General features: G+C 44.3%; 1 protein-coding gene across 2 annotated transcripts in view; it reads right to left on the bottom strand.

The window, feature by feature from the left end:
- ME3 (malic enzyme 3) overlaps window positions 1-18,872 on the bottom strand; it is a 172,068-nt gene that overhangs the window by 136,926 nt on the left and 16,270 nt on the right. Inside the window, exon 1 of one of the 2 annotated variants that reach the window (XM_080913131.1) lies at window positions 16,522-16,593. The exons of the other annotated variant lie outside the window; for it this stretch is intronic. The gene's annotated coding sequence lies outside the window, so the exon portion shown is untranslated. Of the gene's footprint in view, window positions 1-16,521; window positions 16,594-18,872 lie in introns of those variants that run through there. 2 annotated transcript variants of the gene reach the window in all.

Here is an 18,872-nt window from a genome sequence, read left to right on the forward strand (position 1 = left end):
CCACCCTTCATCAGTCATGAGATCCTCTTGCCTAGGCTCTAGTGGAGCTCTAGTGTGAAGCTGCAGGAGAGCTGTGGAGAAGTTCTAGAAGTTCCAGAGGTGGAAGTTGGCCTATTAGCAAAGAGATTCTGGAGGAAGCTGAGGGCTTCCAGAGTTTAGTCGTAGCATTTCCCAGGCTTTTCTAAAACTTTATCTATAATCTCCTCCTTTCTGTCTTGAAATGAAGCTTGGTTTTATTATAACCAGAGGATTTAGGGCTTGCTTTCATGTGCAGTGCCTGTGAAATTGTATATTCTCTGGTCCTTCTCTTTAAGCCAATACACAGAACGTAGTAAAACAATGTTTACTTCATAAACAGCTTTGAGACCTCCTCTGTTTCTCTGATGTAACCAGACTGCTGCTGCTGCTACTGCTCAGAGGACATGAGGTGGCACAGTTATATCGGTGCACTAATCGAACTGATTTTACTCAGGCTTGAGCTTTAAGAATGAATGTGTTTGTCTTTTCCACACTTCCGCCTTCCTATACAGTCTTTTGAATGAACGTCTACTCTAGCCTCAGCGGAAAAGGATGAGGAGCAATGGCTCCTCCGAAGACCAGATCGTTTAGTACCACACGACCTGCTGTGGGGCAGTAGCTTTACTCCCAGAGAAGCTGTGTTACACGAGACCCACGTGGCTCGGCTAGTGTCTGGCCTTTGTGACTGAGCGATGAGACAGAAACGATGAAGAAGGGACAGCACATTGTCCAGAGGTGAGGGAGTTCCATTTAGTCCCCAAAAGGAATATTTGCTTTCCTTGGGATTTTAAATAAAAATAAATGTTTTAGTATGTCATTGAAAAATATGTAAGTGCTTGAACAGCATATGATGTAAAAGTCTCATGAATTTCCAATCCCAGTTCAAAGCCCTCATTGGACACTAGCAGTAGTCAACATAACATGTGGAGAGAAGTCGTTTCCAGAGATTGTCTCCCTGGGTTTAGTGTTGTGATGTACTTTTTTCCCTCTAATACAGCGAGAAGTGTAACAGATCACGTGTTTCAGATAGTTGTAAGGACAAATGAAACATCATTCGTTCAAAATGTGGGACACCACTCATCATCAGGAAGCTCATCGTCTCTAACCACTGAGCTCTACTTCTTCAGCTCCTGGCTGGGGAGAATATGGCCCTTCAGTCAGACAGATTAATAACTGCTGCCTTAACTTTTCTATGACACAGGTTTCTCTCATTTATTCAGTCACTCAACAAGCATTTATTATGAGCTTCTGATTTGGCAGACATTGTGGCAGGCTTAGGGGATCCTTTGGTTAGCAGGAAAGGTTTGAAGCCAGTCTAAAGAGAGATGGAGAGACCCAGGGCAAGACGCACAAGGGAAACAGCGAAGGCAGTGTAGTGTCCTCTAAAGCACATCGACCCTGCACTCACAGAGCCTGTGTCCCACATTTGTTTGGTTCTCTAGCTGAGTGTTTCATTGAGTGAATGATTTCACTTATCTCCGTGTTAATTTCATCATCTGGAAAGCGAGACGAATGTGTTACTGTCCACTGCCTTTTTGTGAAGATTGAACACTGAAAACTGTGCTGAGGTGCTCTGGGATGTGGCTTTTCTAGTACCTTCATCAGACACAGCTAACAAAGTGGGGAAACAACGTGCCGTTGGGTGGATGGCACTGGTGATGTCATAGTTATTACTAGTTATTAGATCACATCCCTTTTGTAATAAACCTACTTCAGTACCACCTGGTCAGGTGGTTGGTCAGGACTGGGACCCTGTGCACCTGTTCAGCTGTGTTGAGAAGGAACAACAGAGAGACTAAAGGCAGAAGTAACTTTTCATTTCTACTTCCTGGGTGGTTTCTGTGACCAGACCTGGGCAGGGTTCTTCACCCCCCGGATACCTGTATCACCAGGCCTACCTGTCTCACCAGCAGCACCTGCAATGTGTGGGAGCATTTCGGGAGGGTGCAGTTTCCTCACTCTTTCTAAAGCCGGCTCCGTCGTTCCCTGCCCCGAGATGCCTGAACCAGGCACTTCTGAGCTCTAGGCTCCTTCTCTAGTTTTCTACATTTTAAATTCCAAGTCTCACTAGAAATGGCAGCTGCTTCCTACACTTGCCACCTCATGAAATTTTAGAGTAGGTCACTGAGCTTTTCATCGGCAGGGCAGATAGTAAATGCTTCAGACTCTGTGGGACACTTGCCGTCAACGCTGCTCTTTTATCTTTATTGAGGTTAAGAAAAACATAAAAACATTCTTAGCTCACTGGTCAAACAAAAACAGGCCATGAACTGAATTTGGTCCACAGGCCACAGTTTGTCAATCGCAGCTTGAAGTTTCCTTTTCTCTTTTATGTTACCTAGTTAACAACTTTAAAAATAATTTAAAATTTACTAAATTACTTAATATTGTCAATGGCTCATGCCTTTAATCCTTGGGAGGCAGAGGCAGGCTGATCTCTTAAGTCTGAGGCCAGCCTGGTCTATAGAGTGAGTTCTAGGACAGCCAAGGTTACACAGAGAAACCCTATCTCAGAAAAAAAGAAAGAAACATCGTTAAACAATTTAAATAATTAAACACATATTTAATAAGTCGTCATATTATTTTCATCCCACATCCCAGCTTTTCAAATGGCTGGTGTGGTGACTTTTGTCTTTCCTAGGTGTCAGAGAACAGGACAGTGGGTAACTGAGGCTGCTGCAGGACTCGGAGGGAGGTGGAGACGGGTGCTCCAGGGGAAAGAGATGTGTAAGCACCACTGTGCAACCGCCACGTCAGAGAGGAAGGAACAGGACAGCCCATGGGAGACCTCAGATGCCATGCTAGAGATTGAGCTGCCCAGTTCTCGAGTCAGATGAGCACCTTCAAGCCTGGGCTTAGAAAAGATCTCCATGGGTAAAACAGAACACGGCAAGGCCGAAGCCGGCTAATATTTATCACTGGCTTACAGAAATCCAACAACTTCTCAACAAATCTCAGCTCCCTGAGTGGACTCCCTGAGTAGCCGTGGCTCTGAGGGCTGTGCAACCAGATCTGTTTGGCTTTGGTGGCGTTCAAGGTTAGAAAGACGCCTTCTTCAAACAGCGAAAAATCTCTCTGCCAATATGCAAATCAATATTAAGCATGATTCTTTTGTTCTTGCACTGCCCAACCACAGATATAATTTTTCAGTCAGACTCGGAGCGAAGTTACCAAGATTCTGAGAATTATGCTCATGGCCACTTGGCAAGCGTGTCCTCTGGCAGCTTTTCTGCTGACTCGTGAAGGATTTAGTATCAACCTCAAAATCACAGCCCTTAGGACTCAGCCAATGTTCTAATGTCTCCTGTGACAGGCAGACTGAATGCTTAGCTGAAGCTTGGGTACCTGGAGCAAAGAAACAGCTCACGATGCTGAACCGTCCGGAGGGGCCTACAGACTCAGCAAGCTTTCCTAGTAGCTTCAGCTGCACTGCACAAAAGCAGAGTCTTGCTTTTAGAGGGGGAGAAAATAGTTTCCGGAATGAAAATAAAGGACAGTACCACCTTCTCAGGAATGTTTGTGCCCAGTGATGATTTGCTAAGCCCTGTGCTTTGTAGGTTGGGGAGAATGAGGAAGACTAACTTACATCCTCCTTCCTGGAGTATACAGTCTAAGAGGGAAGATGACAGCTTTGGGTGCCAGAGTCTCACTCTGAAAGAGGTGAGCATGTGCTACAGAGTTGAGGTGTAAGTACGAAAAGTCATTGCTGTGGGTAGTAGGTGTGACCAGCTACTTCCTAGCCTTACAGAGATGCTGTCACCAGCATCCTTCCATGTTGTACAGAAACCTCTTCTGGGATTTGCTCCTGAGGCAGCAGATGTTTAAGTAGACTCAGGCCCACAAACTGAGATACGTTGTCTTAGCAGTGGTTCTTACTTCTTCAGTTCTGATTATACATTTGAACTGTGTAGCAAGCTTGAATTCTAATATCCAGGCCATAGCCAGACCAATAATCAGAATCTCTAGAGTGAGCATTGAAATTAGTATTTTAAAAATTCTGATGTTGATTTTAAAAAGATTATTCAAGCAAAGTTTTGGTGGAGAGCTAGTGTTCTAAAGTGAGTCCACTCTGATCTTGTAGAGTATTTGATAAGGCACTCAGCTGAGTATGAGGATTACACATGCATGCTACCATCACCATGGTTACAGATGTGCGTTACATTATCAGGATCACAGGTGTGTGCTACCATCAGAATAACAGGTGTGTGCTTGCATCAGGATCACAGGTGTGTGCTACATCATCATGATCACAGGTGTGTGCTACATCAGAACTACAGGTGTTTGGTACCAACAGGATTAAAGCTACCATGCTAGGTCCAGCTCCTGTGTGCAGTCTTTCCTAGAAGCTGTTTGTGTTTCTGTGCTTGATCGTCTGTTCAGGAACTGCATTCCATGTTAGGATCTGGTTGAGGTAATCAAGTCAGGAAATGAATATGCAGATTGACTCAGATGTATGGGATGTGACTGAATTCTGTAGCCTCTGTGCCTTAGTTTCATTCTCTTACTATCAGGGAAGTATAAAGTGACCCTGAAAGAAGCTTCTAGATCTCATTTTCCCTTCAACTGGCAAACGGAGATGAAAAAGCCAAAGATGATGGTGGTGACTGTGGTTTCTGTTTGATAATCTATTGAGCCTCACTACTGATTTGTCTTTGCAGAAAGAAAACCCAGCCTGGAAACTGGAGCCCCACTATCTTTCTCACCAGGTCATGAGAATGTCTAGCAACCCAAGCTCACGCCCTTGAACTTGTGTTCCTTTGTCATAACATTGTGAGCAGCTGGGTTATTTATTCCCAGAGGCCTGTCTCTGTCTGTATGGCTTCAAAACACATTTCAAGAGAAAGAGGCTAGACTTAGGCTCATTTGTTTTCTTAAAGAATATTTTCAATAAAAAGTTTAAAAACACTGAAGTAGTCTTGGTAGTTCAAGAAAGGGGGCTAACTAAATATCAACTTTTAAACCAGATGTTCCCATTCCCCAAATGGTTAGGGGTGCCACATTCCCATTACCTGGAATTTATCCTAGTTACAACATCTTTCATCGATGGAGGCATAGGAATGTATAAAGATAACCACTTATGGTTTTACTCACTGATAGAAAAATACCAGCCATCTTAGTTAGGATTTTTTGTTGCAGTGATAAAATGTTGGCCAAGACAATTTAGGGAAGAAAGGGTCTATTTGCCTTACATGTCCCTTATGAAAAGAAGTCAGGGCAGTTGCTGAAGAAGAGGCCGTGGAGGGACACTGTTAACTAGCTTTCTATACTTGCTTTTTTCTACCACTGGACAGGCAGAGATGGTTCTACCCACAGTGGGCTGGGCCATTCCACATCAGTCATTAATCAAGAAAATGCCTCATCCTCTTATCTGTTGGCTGTTTGAAATTAAAGCTTGAAAAATTTTAATGTAATTTAAAGTTTGAAAAAAACTTTACTTTAAAAAAAAACCCTACTTTTAATGATGGTTCTTAAGTGCTTTAACTTCCTTTGTAGCCCAGCACTCACCAGGGAAAGGAGGGGTGCAGGGGAGTGGGCCTGTTTAGAAAGGCTCTTCGGGGCAACCCCAGTCCGCACTGTCTGGAACTCGGCAGTGCAGTTCACAGGGCAGCAAGCAAAGAATTCTTTATCACATGTCCTTTAACAGATAATCCTTTCTCCTGTGTCTGCTTCAGCAAAACATTACTTCACCTAAGTTTACCTACGTCCACTTCAGGAAAACACTTCTTCACATGCTTGCCCCAGCAAAACACCATCCACCATCCAAAACACAACTGACTTTCCAAGGAACCCTTAAGTTTCCCCTTCAATAGGCCAATGCAATGGAGTCAGTCCTCCATTGAGAGCCCTTCGTTCCAGCGAAGTTTAGGTTTGTGTCAAGACGACAGAAACCCATCAGCACCCCAGCCTTCTAATATGAGCACAGATTGCACTATCTTGCTTAACTTCTAAACCTTCAGATTCCAAAGGTGGCTTCCAGGGGTCAGGGGTGGCTTTAAAATCACAGGCCAGGGACCTTCAAGGTCACTGTCCCAGCAGTCATTCTGAATGAATGAGCCGGTCTCAGAGCTTACCAGGCTGCTGCCCAGGCTCCACCACCTACCCAGTGCCACCAGCTGTCTCCCAACACGTTCTGCCTGGTGACAAGTCACGACTCAAGCTGGGTATGAATAGCAATGTGGGTTTTAACTGCTAAGTTTTTTTTCTGCTATGCCGGAACCATGACACTGGGGTAGTATAAAGTATTTAAGAACGGAGCCTGACAAGCTGAGTCTGAAATGCTTTAGCACCCAGAACCAAAGGAACCCCGAGGGCTCTACTGATGCTGGATTGTCACTGACTGAAATTCTACGAGGAGGCATTCACAACCTTTATGTGTCTTACGGGAGTGCCTGGGCGTGCCACTAGTGTGCTAACAAAACGCTTGAGCCTCCTCTATTCCCAGTGGAAAGAGCTGCTGGTGGGCACACGGTTTCACAGCAGGGCGGCTTGGCTGACACCACATCGATCAGACTGTTTTGTAAAGACAACACTTGACACAGTGGCCTGTGAGGGGCAGCTCAGTGGCTTTTGTTTTATATTACTCTCTTCTTTCCCATAACATCATGGTACATCATGATGCTTCAATGCAGATCAGTGCGAATGTCTTTCTAGACCTTCCTGTCTTCTGAGGACAGAACTTTAGTTTCTTTTTGTGTGGTGGTGATCAAACACAGGGCTTCTGTGTGCTATAGCCCCAATCCTCTCTCTCTCTCTCTCTCTCTCTCTCTCTCTCTCTCTCTCTCTCTCTCTGTTTCTCTCTCTCTCTCTCTCTCTCTCTCTCTCTTTCTCTCTCTCTCTCTCTCTGTGTGTGTGTATGTGTACATGCTCGTGTGAATGAGTATGTGTGGTTTTTTTTGTCTATCTCTGTGCACACATACATGAATGTGTGTGCAGTTTTGTGTGGAGACCAGAGGTAGATCGTAAGCATCTCCTATGACCAACCTTCCGTTCTCAGTGACCCTGGAGTGCATTGATTTAGGAGGCTGAACAGCCAGTAAGCCCCAGAGACCAAGCTCCCACAGCAGTGGTTTTCACATAAGCCATTGCGCCTAGCATTTTCCCCCTTCATTTTTGGTGCATTGCATACAAATTCTTTCAAAGCAGCACAATTTTAGGCAATAACTAAGCCTTCTGCAGTGTTTGCTTCAGACAAGTTCCAAATGTCAAGAGATGCCAACAGGATGAAGTACATTTCTGGAATCAGCCTGCAGCCCAGAGGAAACACACTCCTTGGCATCCTGTCTGAACACCCACCTCCAGCATTTCTCCTCAGAAATTTCTGTTTCATCAGTGGCCATGTTAACAGGTCTGAGTTCCTCTGCAGATTGAAGCCAGGATATTCAAAGGCTGAAAGTCTTGTTTCTCAGAGTCACATAGGTCACAGTCAACGGGAAGCCATGCAGATATGAAAACAAGCTGAGATGTTAATCAGGGCTGCTCAAGGCATGCAGATAGGGACCATCTGGGAAGAGAGAGCCTGAGCCTGCAGGGGGCTAGAACTTGCTGTGGAAATGTCATTTCCAGGGCCGGCAGCAGGGAGGGTGGAAAGGCATGAACAGGACAAAAGGCAGGGGTGAAGGACTGACTCAGTCAGCAGAGGACCCGGGGCTTTGACTCTTGAGGTTCTGGACAATCAGAGGTAGGGAACATTGGGGTTTGGTTGGAGGATGTAATATTCTAAATTGCAGGGTTGGGTTGAATAAAATCTTTTAAAAGGCAGCTTGAACATTGTGGTTCTGCCTCTCCATTTGGGGAGAATAAGCAATCTGCTAAAGGTCACGGCAGAACTTGGATTCAAGCACAAAGATCTCCAGCTCTAATGTCCAGATTTTCAACCCTCTGCTTGCCTGCAATTGCTTTCTCTCATATTAGTATCTTGGTGGCCCATTAAGAGGGACCAACAAGTAGGGATCCAGGGCTTTACTACACCTACGCTGGCCCACTTCAGCACTGCCTTGAACTGTGAGAAGTGAAACACAATGAATGACCAGAGCCACACTCATGGCACTGACGCCATCAATCCAATTTTTCTTTGGTACTCTTTTTAAAAACCCTAGTCCCTCTCCCAACCTACCAAAAGTGTCTTGTCTTCAGACTTTCAACCTTCCTAATGATGTGGCATTTTAATACATTTTCTCATGCTGTGGTGACTCAACTCCAACCATAAAATTATTTTTGCTGCTATCTGATAATTGTAACTTTGATACAGTTATGAATTGTAACATAAGTGTGTTTTCCAGTGGTCTTAGGCAACTTCTGTGAAAAGGTCAACTGATCCTCAAAGGGGCTGTGACCTACAGGTTGAAGACCTCTGTTTTCAGAGTTTCTCTGTTAATTCTGCACCTCATGACAAAATGCAGTCTGGGAGAGATTTTGTGATAATCAATACTACCACTAATAATGGAAAATGCACTCCCCACTGTGTGCAGTGAGATAATAAGGGACGATTTTCTCACCTCTTCATTGAAAATAAAAAATGGAGGTTCAGAAAGTAGGTATCTTGTCCATAGCAACACAGTGGCTGCTGCTCCTGCTCAGTTGCACTACTGATTTAGAAGCCACAGTTTGATGCATTGAGTAGCTTGAAAAGCGATGTGCTTAGATGTTGGGACAAAGGGCACCTGTGCTCTCCAGGGACAATGTCACCACTTCAGTCTCACAGGTTTTAAGGGAAGTAATAGGAAACTGGTTAAGGCCAGAAGTGATGGAGTAGCTAAGAGGTCAACTGGCCTGGTGTGCAGAGCTGGCTAGCAGTCTTCGCTGTGCTATGTGCTGCAGCCTGCTTCCCTGCCTTGTATCTGCCTAGTGCTCATGGACTAGGCATAGCAGGAAGACCCATTGAAAAGGTTTCCTGATGAGCAAGGGACTTGGGACTTAGTCCCTAGGACCCCACTTCCCCTGCTGTGCTTCAGTCAGTGTACACATTTATGAATAACAAGTCTCCAGATGCTTCATCACTAAGGCTGAGGGTACTTCTAACACCACATGTATCAAATCTCATATTGAGAACCGGCCAAATCTACGACAAGTTCTCACCCATCAAGATGAGGGTATTGAAGGAGTCATACAGCTGTCCCTGGGCCTTGGGTAGAGAAACTGGTTGACCCATGTGATGAGTGATAGTAAGAAACAAAGCTTCCCTCAGGGTAACCGATAGGTAAACCTTGTGGACATTGCTTTACAAAAGTGCAAACCTCAAGTCATGGCTACATTGACAGGAACCATGTGGGGAGGAAGAGTTTTCAGAATAGCCCTCCCTTCCATGAGTCAGCCACCACAGCTGAGCCACATTTTGTCACTCTCCTCTGGCACACCCCACAGCTCCAGACCCCAGAGACACAGAGTCAGGCAGGATGTTAAGGGTTCCAACAGGAAAATGCAGTGTGTATCTGGAATGTGTTTTGGTGTTGACCACTAAGTTACCATCAACATGACCAAGCATTTGGTTCTTTAGTTTCTGGCCACAAAAACCTTTTCAAAGAAGTTTAAAGCACTTTATCATCTCCATTCTGCTTACTGTGTCACAGAGGGATGGCACTAATGACACACCACAGTATCGGGTAGATATTTAATCCTTCTTGTATATCACATACTGGTCTGAGAGCTTGGAGGGGATTCAGTTCATTTAATCCTAAGGAGTTTATCATTGGTCTTGTTTTGAAGGCTGGGAAACTGAGCACAGCATCCTCAAAGAATCCCCCCATGCACTCGAGGTTTGGAAAGGCAAATCCAGAATTTGAACCTACAGTAAAGCTTGTTGTAGGATCTCTGTTTAATGACATCTTTTGACATTTAATTTAAACACTGGAAGGTAACAGCATGGGGAAGGAGTTTAATAAGAGAAATGAGAAGGTAGAAACAGGCTGTTGAGGATGTTGAGATTTTGAGCATGGTAGTGATGGAGAAAGAGCCTACTGAGGTGTCTAAGCTGTAAGTCAAGGTTATTCCTAAACCAAGGTGAGTGTTGTTCCCAGGCTGGGGTAAAATAGGATAGTGCTCAGGGGGGCTAGGAAAAGATAATTTGTTTGTCTGATGCAATCATGCAGAGTTTCATGAGTCAGAAGTGTTTACCAGGGGCTGTAGGGCTTTCTAGTCACCAATAACAATGTGGTGTACTTCACCGGGTCTTTTTGGGGGGAAGACTAGATTAAGCAAAGGCAAGAACCAGTAGTAAGGGATTGTACTTTCTTTAGTTACAGAAAAAGGAAACAACGAGAGAGCCAGGGTGGAGAAATCTGATTAAAGAAGACTTTCGACAACTTCCAACAATAGGCCAGACCTGCCTAGTTCAACAGGACTGGCGGCCTGCCCACAGGTTGCTGGGTGCCCAGAAGAGGCATAGTAGCTCTCTCCCTCCAGAGCCCAGGGGCGAGTCCATACTCCCTCTGCACTGACTATCTCTCCCCACCTATTCAATATAGTACAGGAAGTACTAACCAGAGCAATCAGATAGGAAAAAGAGGTTAAAGGGATACAAATTAAAAAGGAAGAAGTCAAAATATCACTATTTGCAGATGATATGATAGTATATGTAAGTGACCCTAAAAATTCTGCCAGAGAACTTTCACAGCTGATAAACAACTTGAGCAAAGTGGCTGGATATAAAATTGACTCAAACAAATCAGTAGCCTTTCTCTACTCAAAGAATAAACATGCTGAGAAAAAATTAGAGAATCGACACTGTTCACAATAGTCACAAAGAATATAAAATATCTTGGTATAACCCTAACTAAGCAAGTGAAAGATCTTTATGAGAGGAACTTCAAGTCTCTGAATAAGGAAATTGAAGAAAACCACAGAAGGTAGAAAGCTTTCCCATGCTCATGGATTAGAAGGATTAACATAGTAAAAATGATCATCCTGCCTAAAGCAATCTACAAGTTCAATGCAATCCCCACCAAAATTCCAACTCAATTTTTCATAGAGGTTGAAAGAGAAATTTGCAAATTTATTTGGAATAATAAAAAATCCAGGATAGCAAAAACTATTTATAACAATAAAAAATATTTCTCAGAGAAATAACCATCCCTGACCTTAAGCTGTATTACAGATCAATTGTGATAAAAACTGCATGGTATTGGTACAGAGACAAGCAGGTAGATCAATGGAATAGAATCAAAGACCCAGAAATGAACCCACACACCTATGGTCACTTGATCTTTGACAAAGGACCTAAAACCATTCAATGGAAAAAGGACAGCCAATTCAACAAATAGTGTTGGTTCAACTGACAGTCAGCACGCAGAAGAATGAAAATCAATCCTTTTTCATCTCTTTGTACAAAGCTCAAATCTAGGTGGATCCACACAAAACCAGGTACACTGAAACTAATAGAACAGAAAGTGGGGGAGAGCTTAGAACACATGGGCACAGGGGAACATTTCCTGAATTGAACACCAATGGTTTATGCTCTAAGGTCAAGAATCAACAAATTGGACCTTGTGAAATTGCAAAGCTTCTGTAAGGCAAAAGACACTGTCAAAAGGACAAAAGAATAACCAACAGATTTTTGGGAAAAGATCTTATATCTGATAGAGGGCTAGTATCCAATATATGCAAAAAACTCAAGAAGTTAAACTCTAGAGAATCAAATAATCCTATTGAAAATGGGGTACACATAATTCTCAACTGAGGGATATCGAATGGATGTGTAGCACCTAAAGACATGTGCAACATTTTTAATCATCAAGGAATTGCAAATGAAAACCCTAAGATTCCACCTCACACCAGTCAGAATGGCTAAGATTAAAATCTCAGGTGACAGAAAATGCTGGTGAGGATGTGGAGAAAGAAGAACACTCCTCCACTGTTGGTTTGATTGTAAACTGGTACAACCACTCTGGAAATAAATCTGGCAGCTCCTCAGATAATTGGACATAGTACTACCCGAGGACCCAGTTTTACCTCTCCTGGGCATATACCCTAAAGAAGTTCCAACATCTAACAAGAACACATAGCAGCATTATTTATAATAGCCAGAAGCTGGATGTCCTTCAACAAAAGACAGATACAGAAATTTACACAATGAAGTACTACTCAGCTATTAAAAAATGAGTTCATGAAATTACTAGGCAAATGGATGGAACTTGAAACTATTGGTAATTCAGTCACAAATCAGCTCTCATGGTATGTACTCACTGATAAGCTGAGATTATCTTCAGAAAGCTCAGAATACCCAAGAAACAATCCACAGAACTTATGAAGCTCAAAGAGAAGTAATGCTAGAAGGTGGATGCCTCAGTCCCTCTTCTAAGGGACAACAAAACACTCATGGGAGGACATAGAGGAACAAATAGAGAAGCGAAGATTGGAGAAAAGATCATTCAGAGACCGCCTCACCTGGGGATCCACCCCATATGCAGCCATTAAACCCAATCACTATTGCTGTTGCCAAGTAGTGCTTACTGGCAGGAGCCTGATATGGATGCCTCCTCAGAGGCTCTGCTATGCACAGAGGAGGATGCTTTCAGATGACCATCAGACTGAACATGAGGCCCACAATGACTGAGCTAGAGAAAGGACTGAAGGTGTTGAAAGGGTCTGCAACTCAATGGGAAGAACAAAATGATCAACTAACCAAACCCACTATAGCTCCCAGAGACTAAAACATCAACCAATAAGTTCTAATGGAGAGACCCATGGCTCCAGGTGCATATGCAGCAGAGAATAGCATTCTCTGGCACCAATGGGAGGAGAGACCTTTGATCCAGTGAAGGCTTTTTCTCAGTGTAGGGGAAGCCAAGGTGCTGAGGTGGGAAAGGGTGGTTGGGAGAAGGAGCACCTTCATGGAGGCAAGGGGAGGGGGAGGGGGAAATAGGAGTAGGGGGAAAGAGGTTAACCTCTGAAATGTAAATTCAGAGACTGTCCAATAAAAAAGTGAAAAAAACATATATTAAAAAAAGACTCGTTATAGAGTAGACTTTATTTATAAAGCATGCAGTATCTGTGACTCTGCAGAAATGCACAGTATGTAGCAGAGCAGAGGTTTTGGAAGCTGTCTCATGGTAGTGCATGAGGGCCAGACTGATGTACGAGTAGAGAAGCAAGTAGCAGGGCAGTGATTGGGTTCAGACGGACAGACAGTTCCCAGACACATGGACTGCAATAGGTGTATCCTGGGGAGGCAGGTTTGACAGGCTGTTGGGACAGAAACCATTTGGGTGGAAAATACAGGCATCCTGAAGCAAGGTGTTCATCCTGTTGTACTGGTGAATTGTCTGGAGAAGGCAGATTGTACTTTTAGACAATTTAGAACTTTGGAGTTGTAACAGATCCCAGTGATAGCTGAATAAGGTGTGCCTCACACGGGCTGCTGGGTCCCAGTGGAATGACCTGAGGCCACCAAATGGAAGAGAGCTCTGGCATCATGAGCACCCTGATGCCACATTCTTTACTCTGAAAAGCCCCACGCAGCTTTCTCCTGAGTGGTTGTAAACGGTCTTTAGAGGAGACGGGCCGAGCAAACAAACCCTGGAGCTCGAGTGCTCCAGTATGAACCGCCTGCGCAGCCTCCCTTGAACAACTTTCTGAATCCCTCCGTGCCTGAATCTTAAGGAGGGGATAATAATGGCACTTGACTCCCAAAGTTATTAAGAGATGTGCAGTGTTAACACATGCACAAAGCTTAGGGTAGTACTTGGCACACAGAAAACTGCACAGTTATTAGGCGATGTTGCGGTTGTCAATGTATTTGACACTTCTGCTTTTCAAGCCAAGCTCACATTTCCTATCTGATCAGGTTACCATGGCAATGCTGTGAAGCCGCATGTTACCATGGCAATGCTGTGAAGCCGCATGTTACCATGGCAATGATCTGAAGCTGCATGTCTACCATCTAGGCAGGGACATCTGGGCTTGCTGCAGCTAAGTCATTGGCCCTCATTTGGTGATACTTCAGGCCACTGGATCTCTGGTTCTTACTGCCTTTGACTGCAGTCAGGAGGGAAGGAAAAGAGCACCTTGCTCTGTTACTCCTACATCCTGCACCCAAGACCCTTACTCCCTCACATCAATAGCCATCCTGGGTGTGAAGAATGGAAAGAAGAAAAAAGAGGAGGAAGAAAACAAGTGGAGGAAAGAGAAAGGAAAGACAGAAGCGTTGGGTTCCCTACCTGCCCACTCAGAATGGAGGCTCTTATTCTAATCTTCTTCAGCTGGGACCAGGGATTGGGCAGGCAAAGCCCAGTGTACAGGATGGTCTTCTCATTTCTAACCTCCCAGGCTGCCAGGCTGTGCGCTACTGTCCTGAGAGCAGGGACTATGCCAGCTAGTGGACAGATGCTACTGGGGACATCTTAAACCTGTGACCTCTCTGATTAGTACACAAACCACAGAACAGTCTGTCTTACTCAGTGCTCTGCTTACCTGCCCCACAACAAATTTATGGACTCTGGTTTAAAATAAACCTACTGTGCCTTCTAAACACATCCAACAAGCAAAGGGTGTCTGGTAGTGGTTTAGTCCTGTGCCCTGGGCATTGTCTACAGCACACAGTCTGCAGAGTGGATCACATTCCCACCCTGGGAAATGGTACTGGGGTTTTGTTTGCTTCCTCCGTTTTGTTTCTTATTCTGAAGAGAGAAAAAACCAAAGATAGCAACTGGTTTGTCTATTGTCTTCTTGTCGGGGAACCTCTCCCAGGTTCCTTTGAACATAATACCCCTAGCTTACCATTGTAGAACAAGCTTAAACTGTGGCTGGTGATAAGGAACAACAACACTTCACTTAGAATTCTCCCTTTGTTTTTACTTGCCTCCCCACCTCCCCGTGAGACAAAAACTATCAAATCGCAAGGAACCTCAAATGACCATTTATGAGGGGTGGGATATTATTGCCAGCTCTGGATGTCACCAGCCACTGCTAAAAAGTAGGAGTTTCCCATAGAGTTTGGTGCTTTGTAGGTGACTTTAAAATGTTTCAAAAACTGTCAGGCCACGGTGACAGGCTCTGCACTCCACTTCTTCCTACAGCCTTACTCCTCTGCCCTCTCCTCATTAACACAATGAAGACAAATATTGACATGCTGAGAGACGTTTAAGGCTAGATATCTGTAGTCCTCTAATTCATGTGCTGCAGCCTGTCTCCTGATGTGACAGCATCCGGAAACGGTTAATGTGTCTAGGATGAAGACAGGCTCTGCTTTGGGATTTGTATCCACAAGGTGATGGAGTTCTCGAAACATTGCATATACCAGAGAAAGGCCAAGTGAAGACACAGTGAGAGGATCTAGAAACGAGATCCTCACTCAGACTCAGCCTTGAGGATACCCTGACCTCCCATAGCAGTCTCCAGTATGCAAGTGTCTGTTGTATAAGCCAGGACAGTGATGGCTGGTGCCCTGTCACAGTAGCTAGGCTGATACAAAAGGTGCACACACTATAGAGAACCTGTGTCACTTACCAAAACATGTGAGTGATGTAATGCTCATCCCAAAGATAAGGACTTGTTTCTAGAAGCTGAGGGAGGAGCACAGTCTGGCTCAACAGTGGAGCTTGGGCTGGGATTCTGGTCTTTGGCTTGATCATTTTTCTCCCTGGGACTTCTGGACCTGTCCTGCTTGAAAGGGTCTTGTGTTTTGGGAATGCTGAGCTAAGGTGCACATGGTGTCAGGCATGGCTGCTGAAGACCAGTTTACAGTGGGTGAAGATTAGGAAAGGCATTGGGGCCCCTGTGGAATCTCACACTTCTGAGGGTGGAACAGGTTCATTGTCATGGTTGGGGCAGAGCTAAAGGTGCCTGGTCTAAAACTTATAGAGTTAAATTCTCTTGATCACCTAGGGACATGTATTCCTTCTCTGTGTCCCAGGAGTTTTTACCTGTAGAGTGACCACCACTGCCAGTGCTAATTAGAAATGTCACTCCACTGAAAGCCAAGAGGGAGCACATTCCCCACACCCGAAGATGAAGACGCCTGCAGCCACCATGCCTGCTGTGAAGTTTCAGGTTGGGAAACCAAGGCTGAGAGAACGGCAGTCAGCAGAACAAGTGTTCACGTTAGAATCAGGGCTGCCTAGCGGTACTTCGGCATTTGTGGTTTGTGTGTGTGAGATCTTCAGAAAGTTAATGTCACAGAGAATGAATCTCTTCGTTGAAAAAAAAAATGCTTCAAAAGGTGCTGTGGGGATTAAATTAAAAAAAAAGAATACAGGAAGGTATTGGTAAAATGTTAATTTATGTTTTCCATAAGCTGGGAAAAGTTAGCAAAGCATAGCGTCCAACCGCTGGACTTTAGGTGTTGAAAACCAAAGGGGTGTGTTTATACAGAGTGTGAAAAGCTAACAGTTCAAATGGGGTATGCAAATTATTTTTGTTGCCCCTCCCTTTATTCAGTATATGGAAGGAGGAAGAAAAAGAAAATGGAGTAAAGAACAAAACTGTTCTGGTGTCTGTGCCTGGAACCTCCAATGGGTTTCAAGGCCGTAGAGGCTGAACATTAGAACCGAGAGACTGGGAGTTAGAACTTACACAGCGATGTTAGGTCCTCAGTATTTTATTCAGTCTTCAGAAAGGTTTTAGAATCTTCTATGAGTGTGAAGTACTTGGCCAGACTCTCAGGGCTGCAAAATATTATAGGAAAGTCATTGTCCTCAGGACACTAGAGAACATAAGCAAAGATAAAAGAAAAAGGTGCTTCACAAACGTGTGATAAGGGTCACTGCAGCAGAAAGAACATGAGTATGAAGTGGAACATCCCTATATTTGGTCTGGCGCTGTTCGAGCTCGAAGAAGAAAGGACACAGAATACATCTGTGGCGCCTTTAAGAACAGCGAGGTTGGAGCAGTCAGGTACTGGGAATATAGAGAGAAGTCAGAGGTAGGTTGAACTTCCTATTCAGAAGAGCCATGTATGGTATCGAGGGCTACGACTTTTGTGGCATAGGTTGAAGGGAGCCACAGAAACCTTTCTGTGAAGAGGAGTTCATGTTCTTAAAATTTTATCAGGTAGAGCATCCTCTATAAGAAGTTGGGGGCAGACGTAGGAGAAACTGAAGTCTCTGGAAATGCCCATATAGGAGAAGGTGAGGTTCTTAACTTCAATGAAGAGTCTCTGATGGTGCCAGAGTTTGGCTTCGAGATTCAGAGACATTATATTAATGAATTGATGTGTGAAAATGAGAATCTATACTGGTGAGAACAGGTGTACACACATGCACAGAGACAACGGCTCATTCTGTGTTTCCAATAGCACCTTGGTCTGTTTTCCACTCAGTTTCTTGTTCTCTACAGGACCTCCCTTCCCCCAGCTCTGTGTCTGAACAGAAGGTGTTCACTCCTCTCTGACAAAGCAAACCCAAGAGGCTTTTCATTTGCCGACTCACCCCATACCCAGAATTTGAGGTAACTGAACTTCACCTGTGAGGCTGTGGTGCTGGCAATTTCCTTTCTCCAAGACATGGTAAGTTTAGGGCTTGTGGCTTTGCCTAGACACACATAGCACATCCAAGGGCTTGCAGCTTGGGAGCAACAGAACTGTGTTCCCTTCTGCAATCAGACTTCTAAACTAACAGGCATTCCAGATACCAGGAGGAAAGGAAATGAACACTTACTGTAGATTTTTACAAAAAACAAAGTAAAAAGAAGTAAAATGGTGATTCCCAGTTCACATTGTAAGAAATAAGAACTAATTAAATGTTTCTCCGTGGGCATTTTTTTGAAGCTGTACTTTTAAAAAGGACAGGAATTCTTGGAGTGGTGGGTGGGGAAAGACTCGCATTGGCTGAACTGGTCTCGGACTTACTGTGTAGCTACCAAGACTTTAAATCTCTGACTCTCCAGTCTTCACCTCCTGGGTGCTAGGATAACTGGCACATGTCTGGTTTACATGGTGCTGTGGATTGAACCCAGGACTTTGTACCTGATAGGCAAGCATTCTACGGACTGAGCTCCTCTTTTAGCTCAAAATTCCTGGACCTCTTATTAATACGGTGTCAATGTTCATAAAAGAGTTAAGATAAAATTCATTAGGAGCCTTTGTCACATGTACTCAGGGAGCACCTCAGACAGATGTTAACACCTCAGGAGGCGGGAATTGTGAGATCTTTTAAAATAGAGACGTTTAGACATGAGGAATCGTGACGTTAGCCTTTACAAACCCACAGGCCAGTATGCAGAATGTCAGGGTACAAGCCCAGATCCCCTGGATTTCACAGCCTCCATGGCTTATCCAGCTCCTCTCTCCATTAGAACGTGTAGGACTGTGCTCCCAAATGTGGCTGTAAAGACTCTAGAGAAGTCACCACCAGAGTGCATTTCTTATCTCTAAGAGCATGGTGGGTGGACAGGACTAGCCAATCCCCAGACATAGACATTCCCAGGTCAGAGCTTTGGAGACAGTCTATTCATCTGTGATTAATGTCTTCTTTCCCCATGGCTTCACACTGTCTCGGAGGTTAACTGCTGCCTACAGAAGTCTGCTGATATTGTTTTCCTAATCATTACATTTCTATTCTTGCTGAGTCTGAAAGGGAGCTGAAGAATTATCTTTTTTCATAGAAACACTTGGGCTGAGTCTCCTCAGTTAATCCGTATCAAGAGAATAAATAAAGATGATCCAATCACAGCAGAATGCTTCTATTTATAATTAGTGCTCAGTATCTTGAAGCACAAAGCTCCCATCCAAATACTTATCCTGGGGATGAACATGTCTGCACACGTTGTACTTGTGATGGCTTGGAGTATACACCTCAGCATCTGAATCCTGAGGGTAAGGCATGCCTGCACAACAAAGGCCCCGGGACACTGTCTGTGAGGAGCCTGTCCTGAACTCGGAGCTGAGCTTCCCACTGGTCTGCACTCAAAGTGAATGCTCCTTTCAG

The sequence above is a fragment of the Micromys minutus genome (genome assembly GCF_963924665.1).
Source record: "Micromys minutus genome assembly, chromosome: 2".
NCBI classification, from domain to species: Eukaryota; Metazoa; Chordata; class Mammalia; order Rodentia; family Muridae; genus Micromys; species Micromys minutus.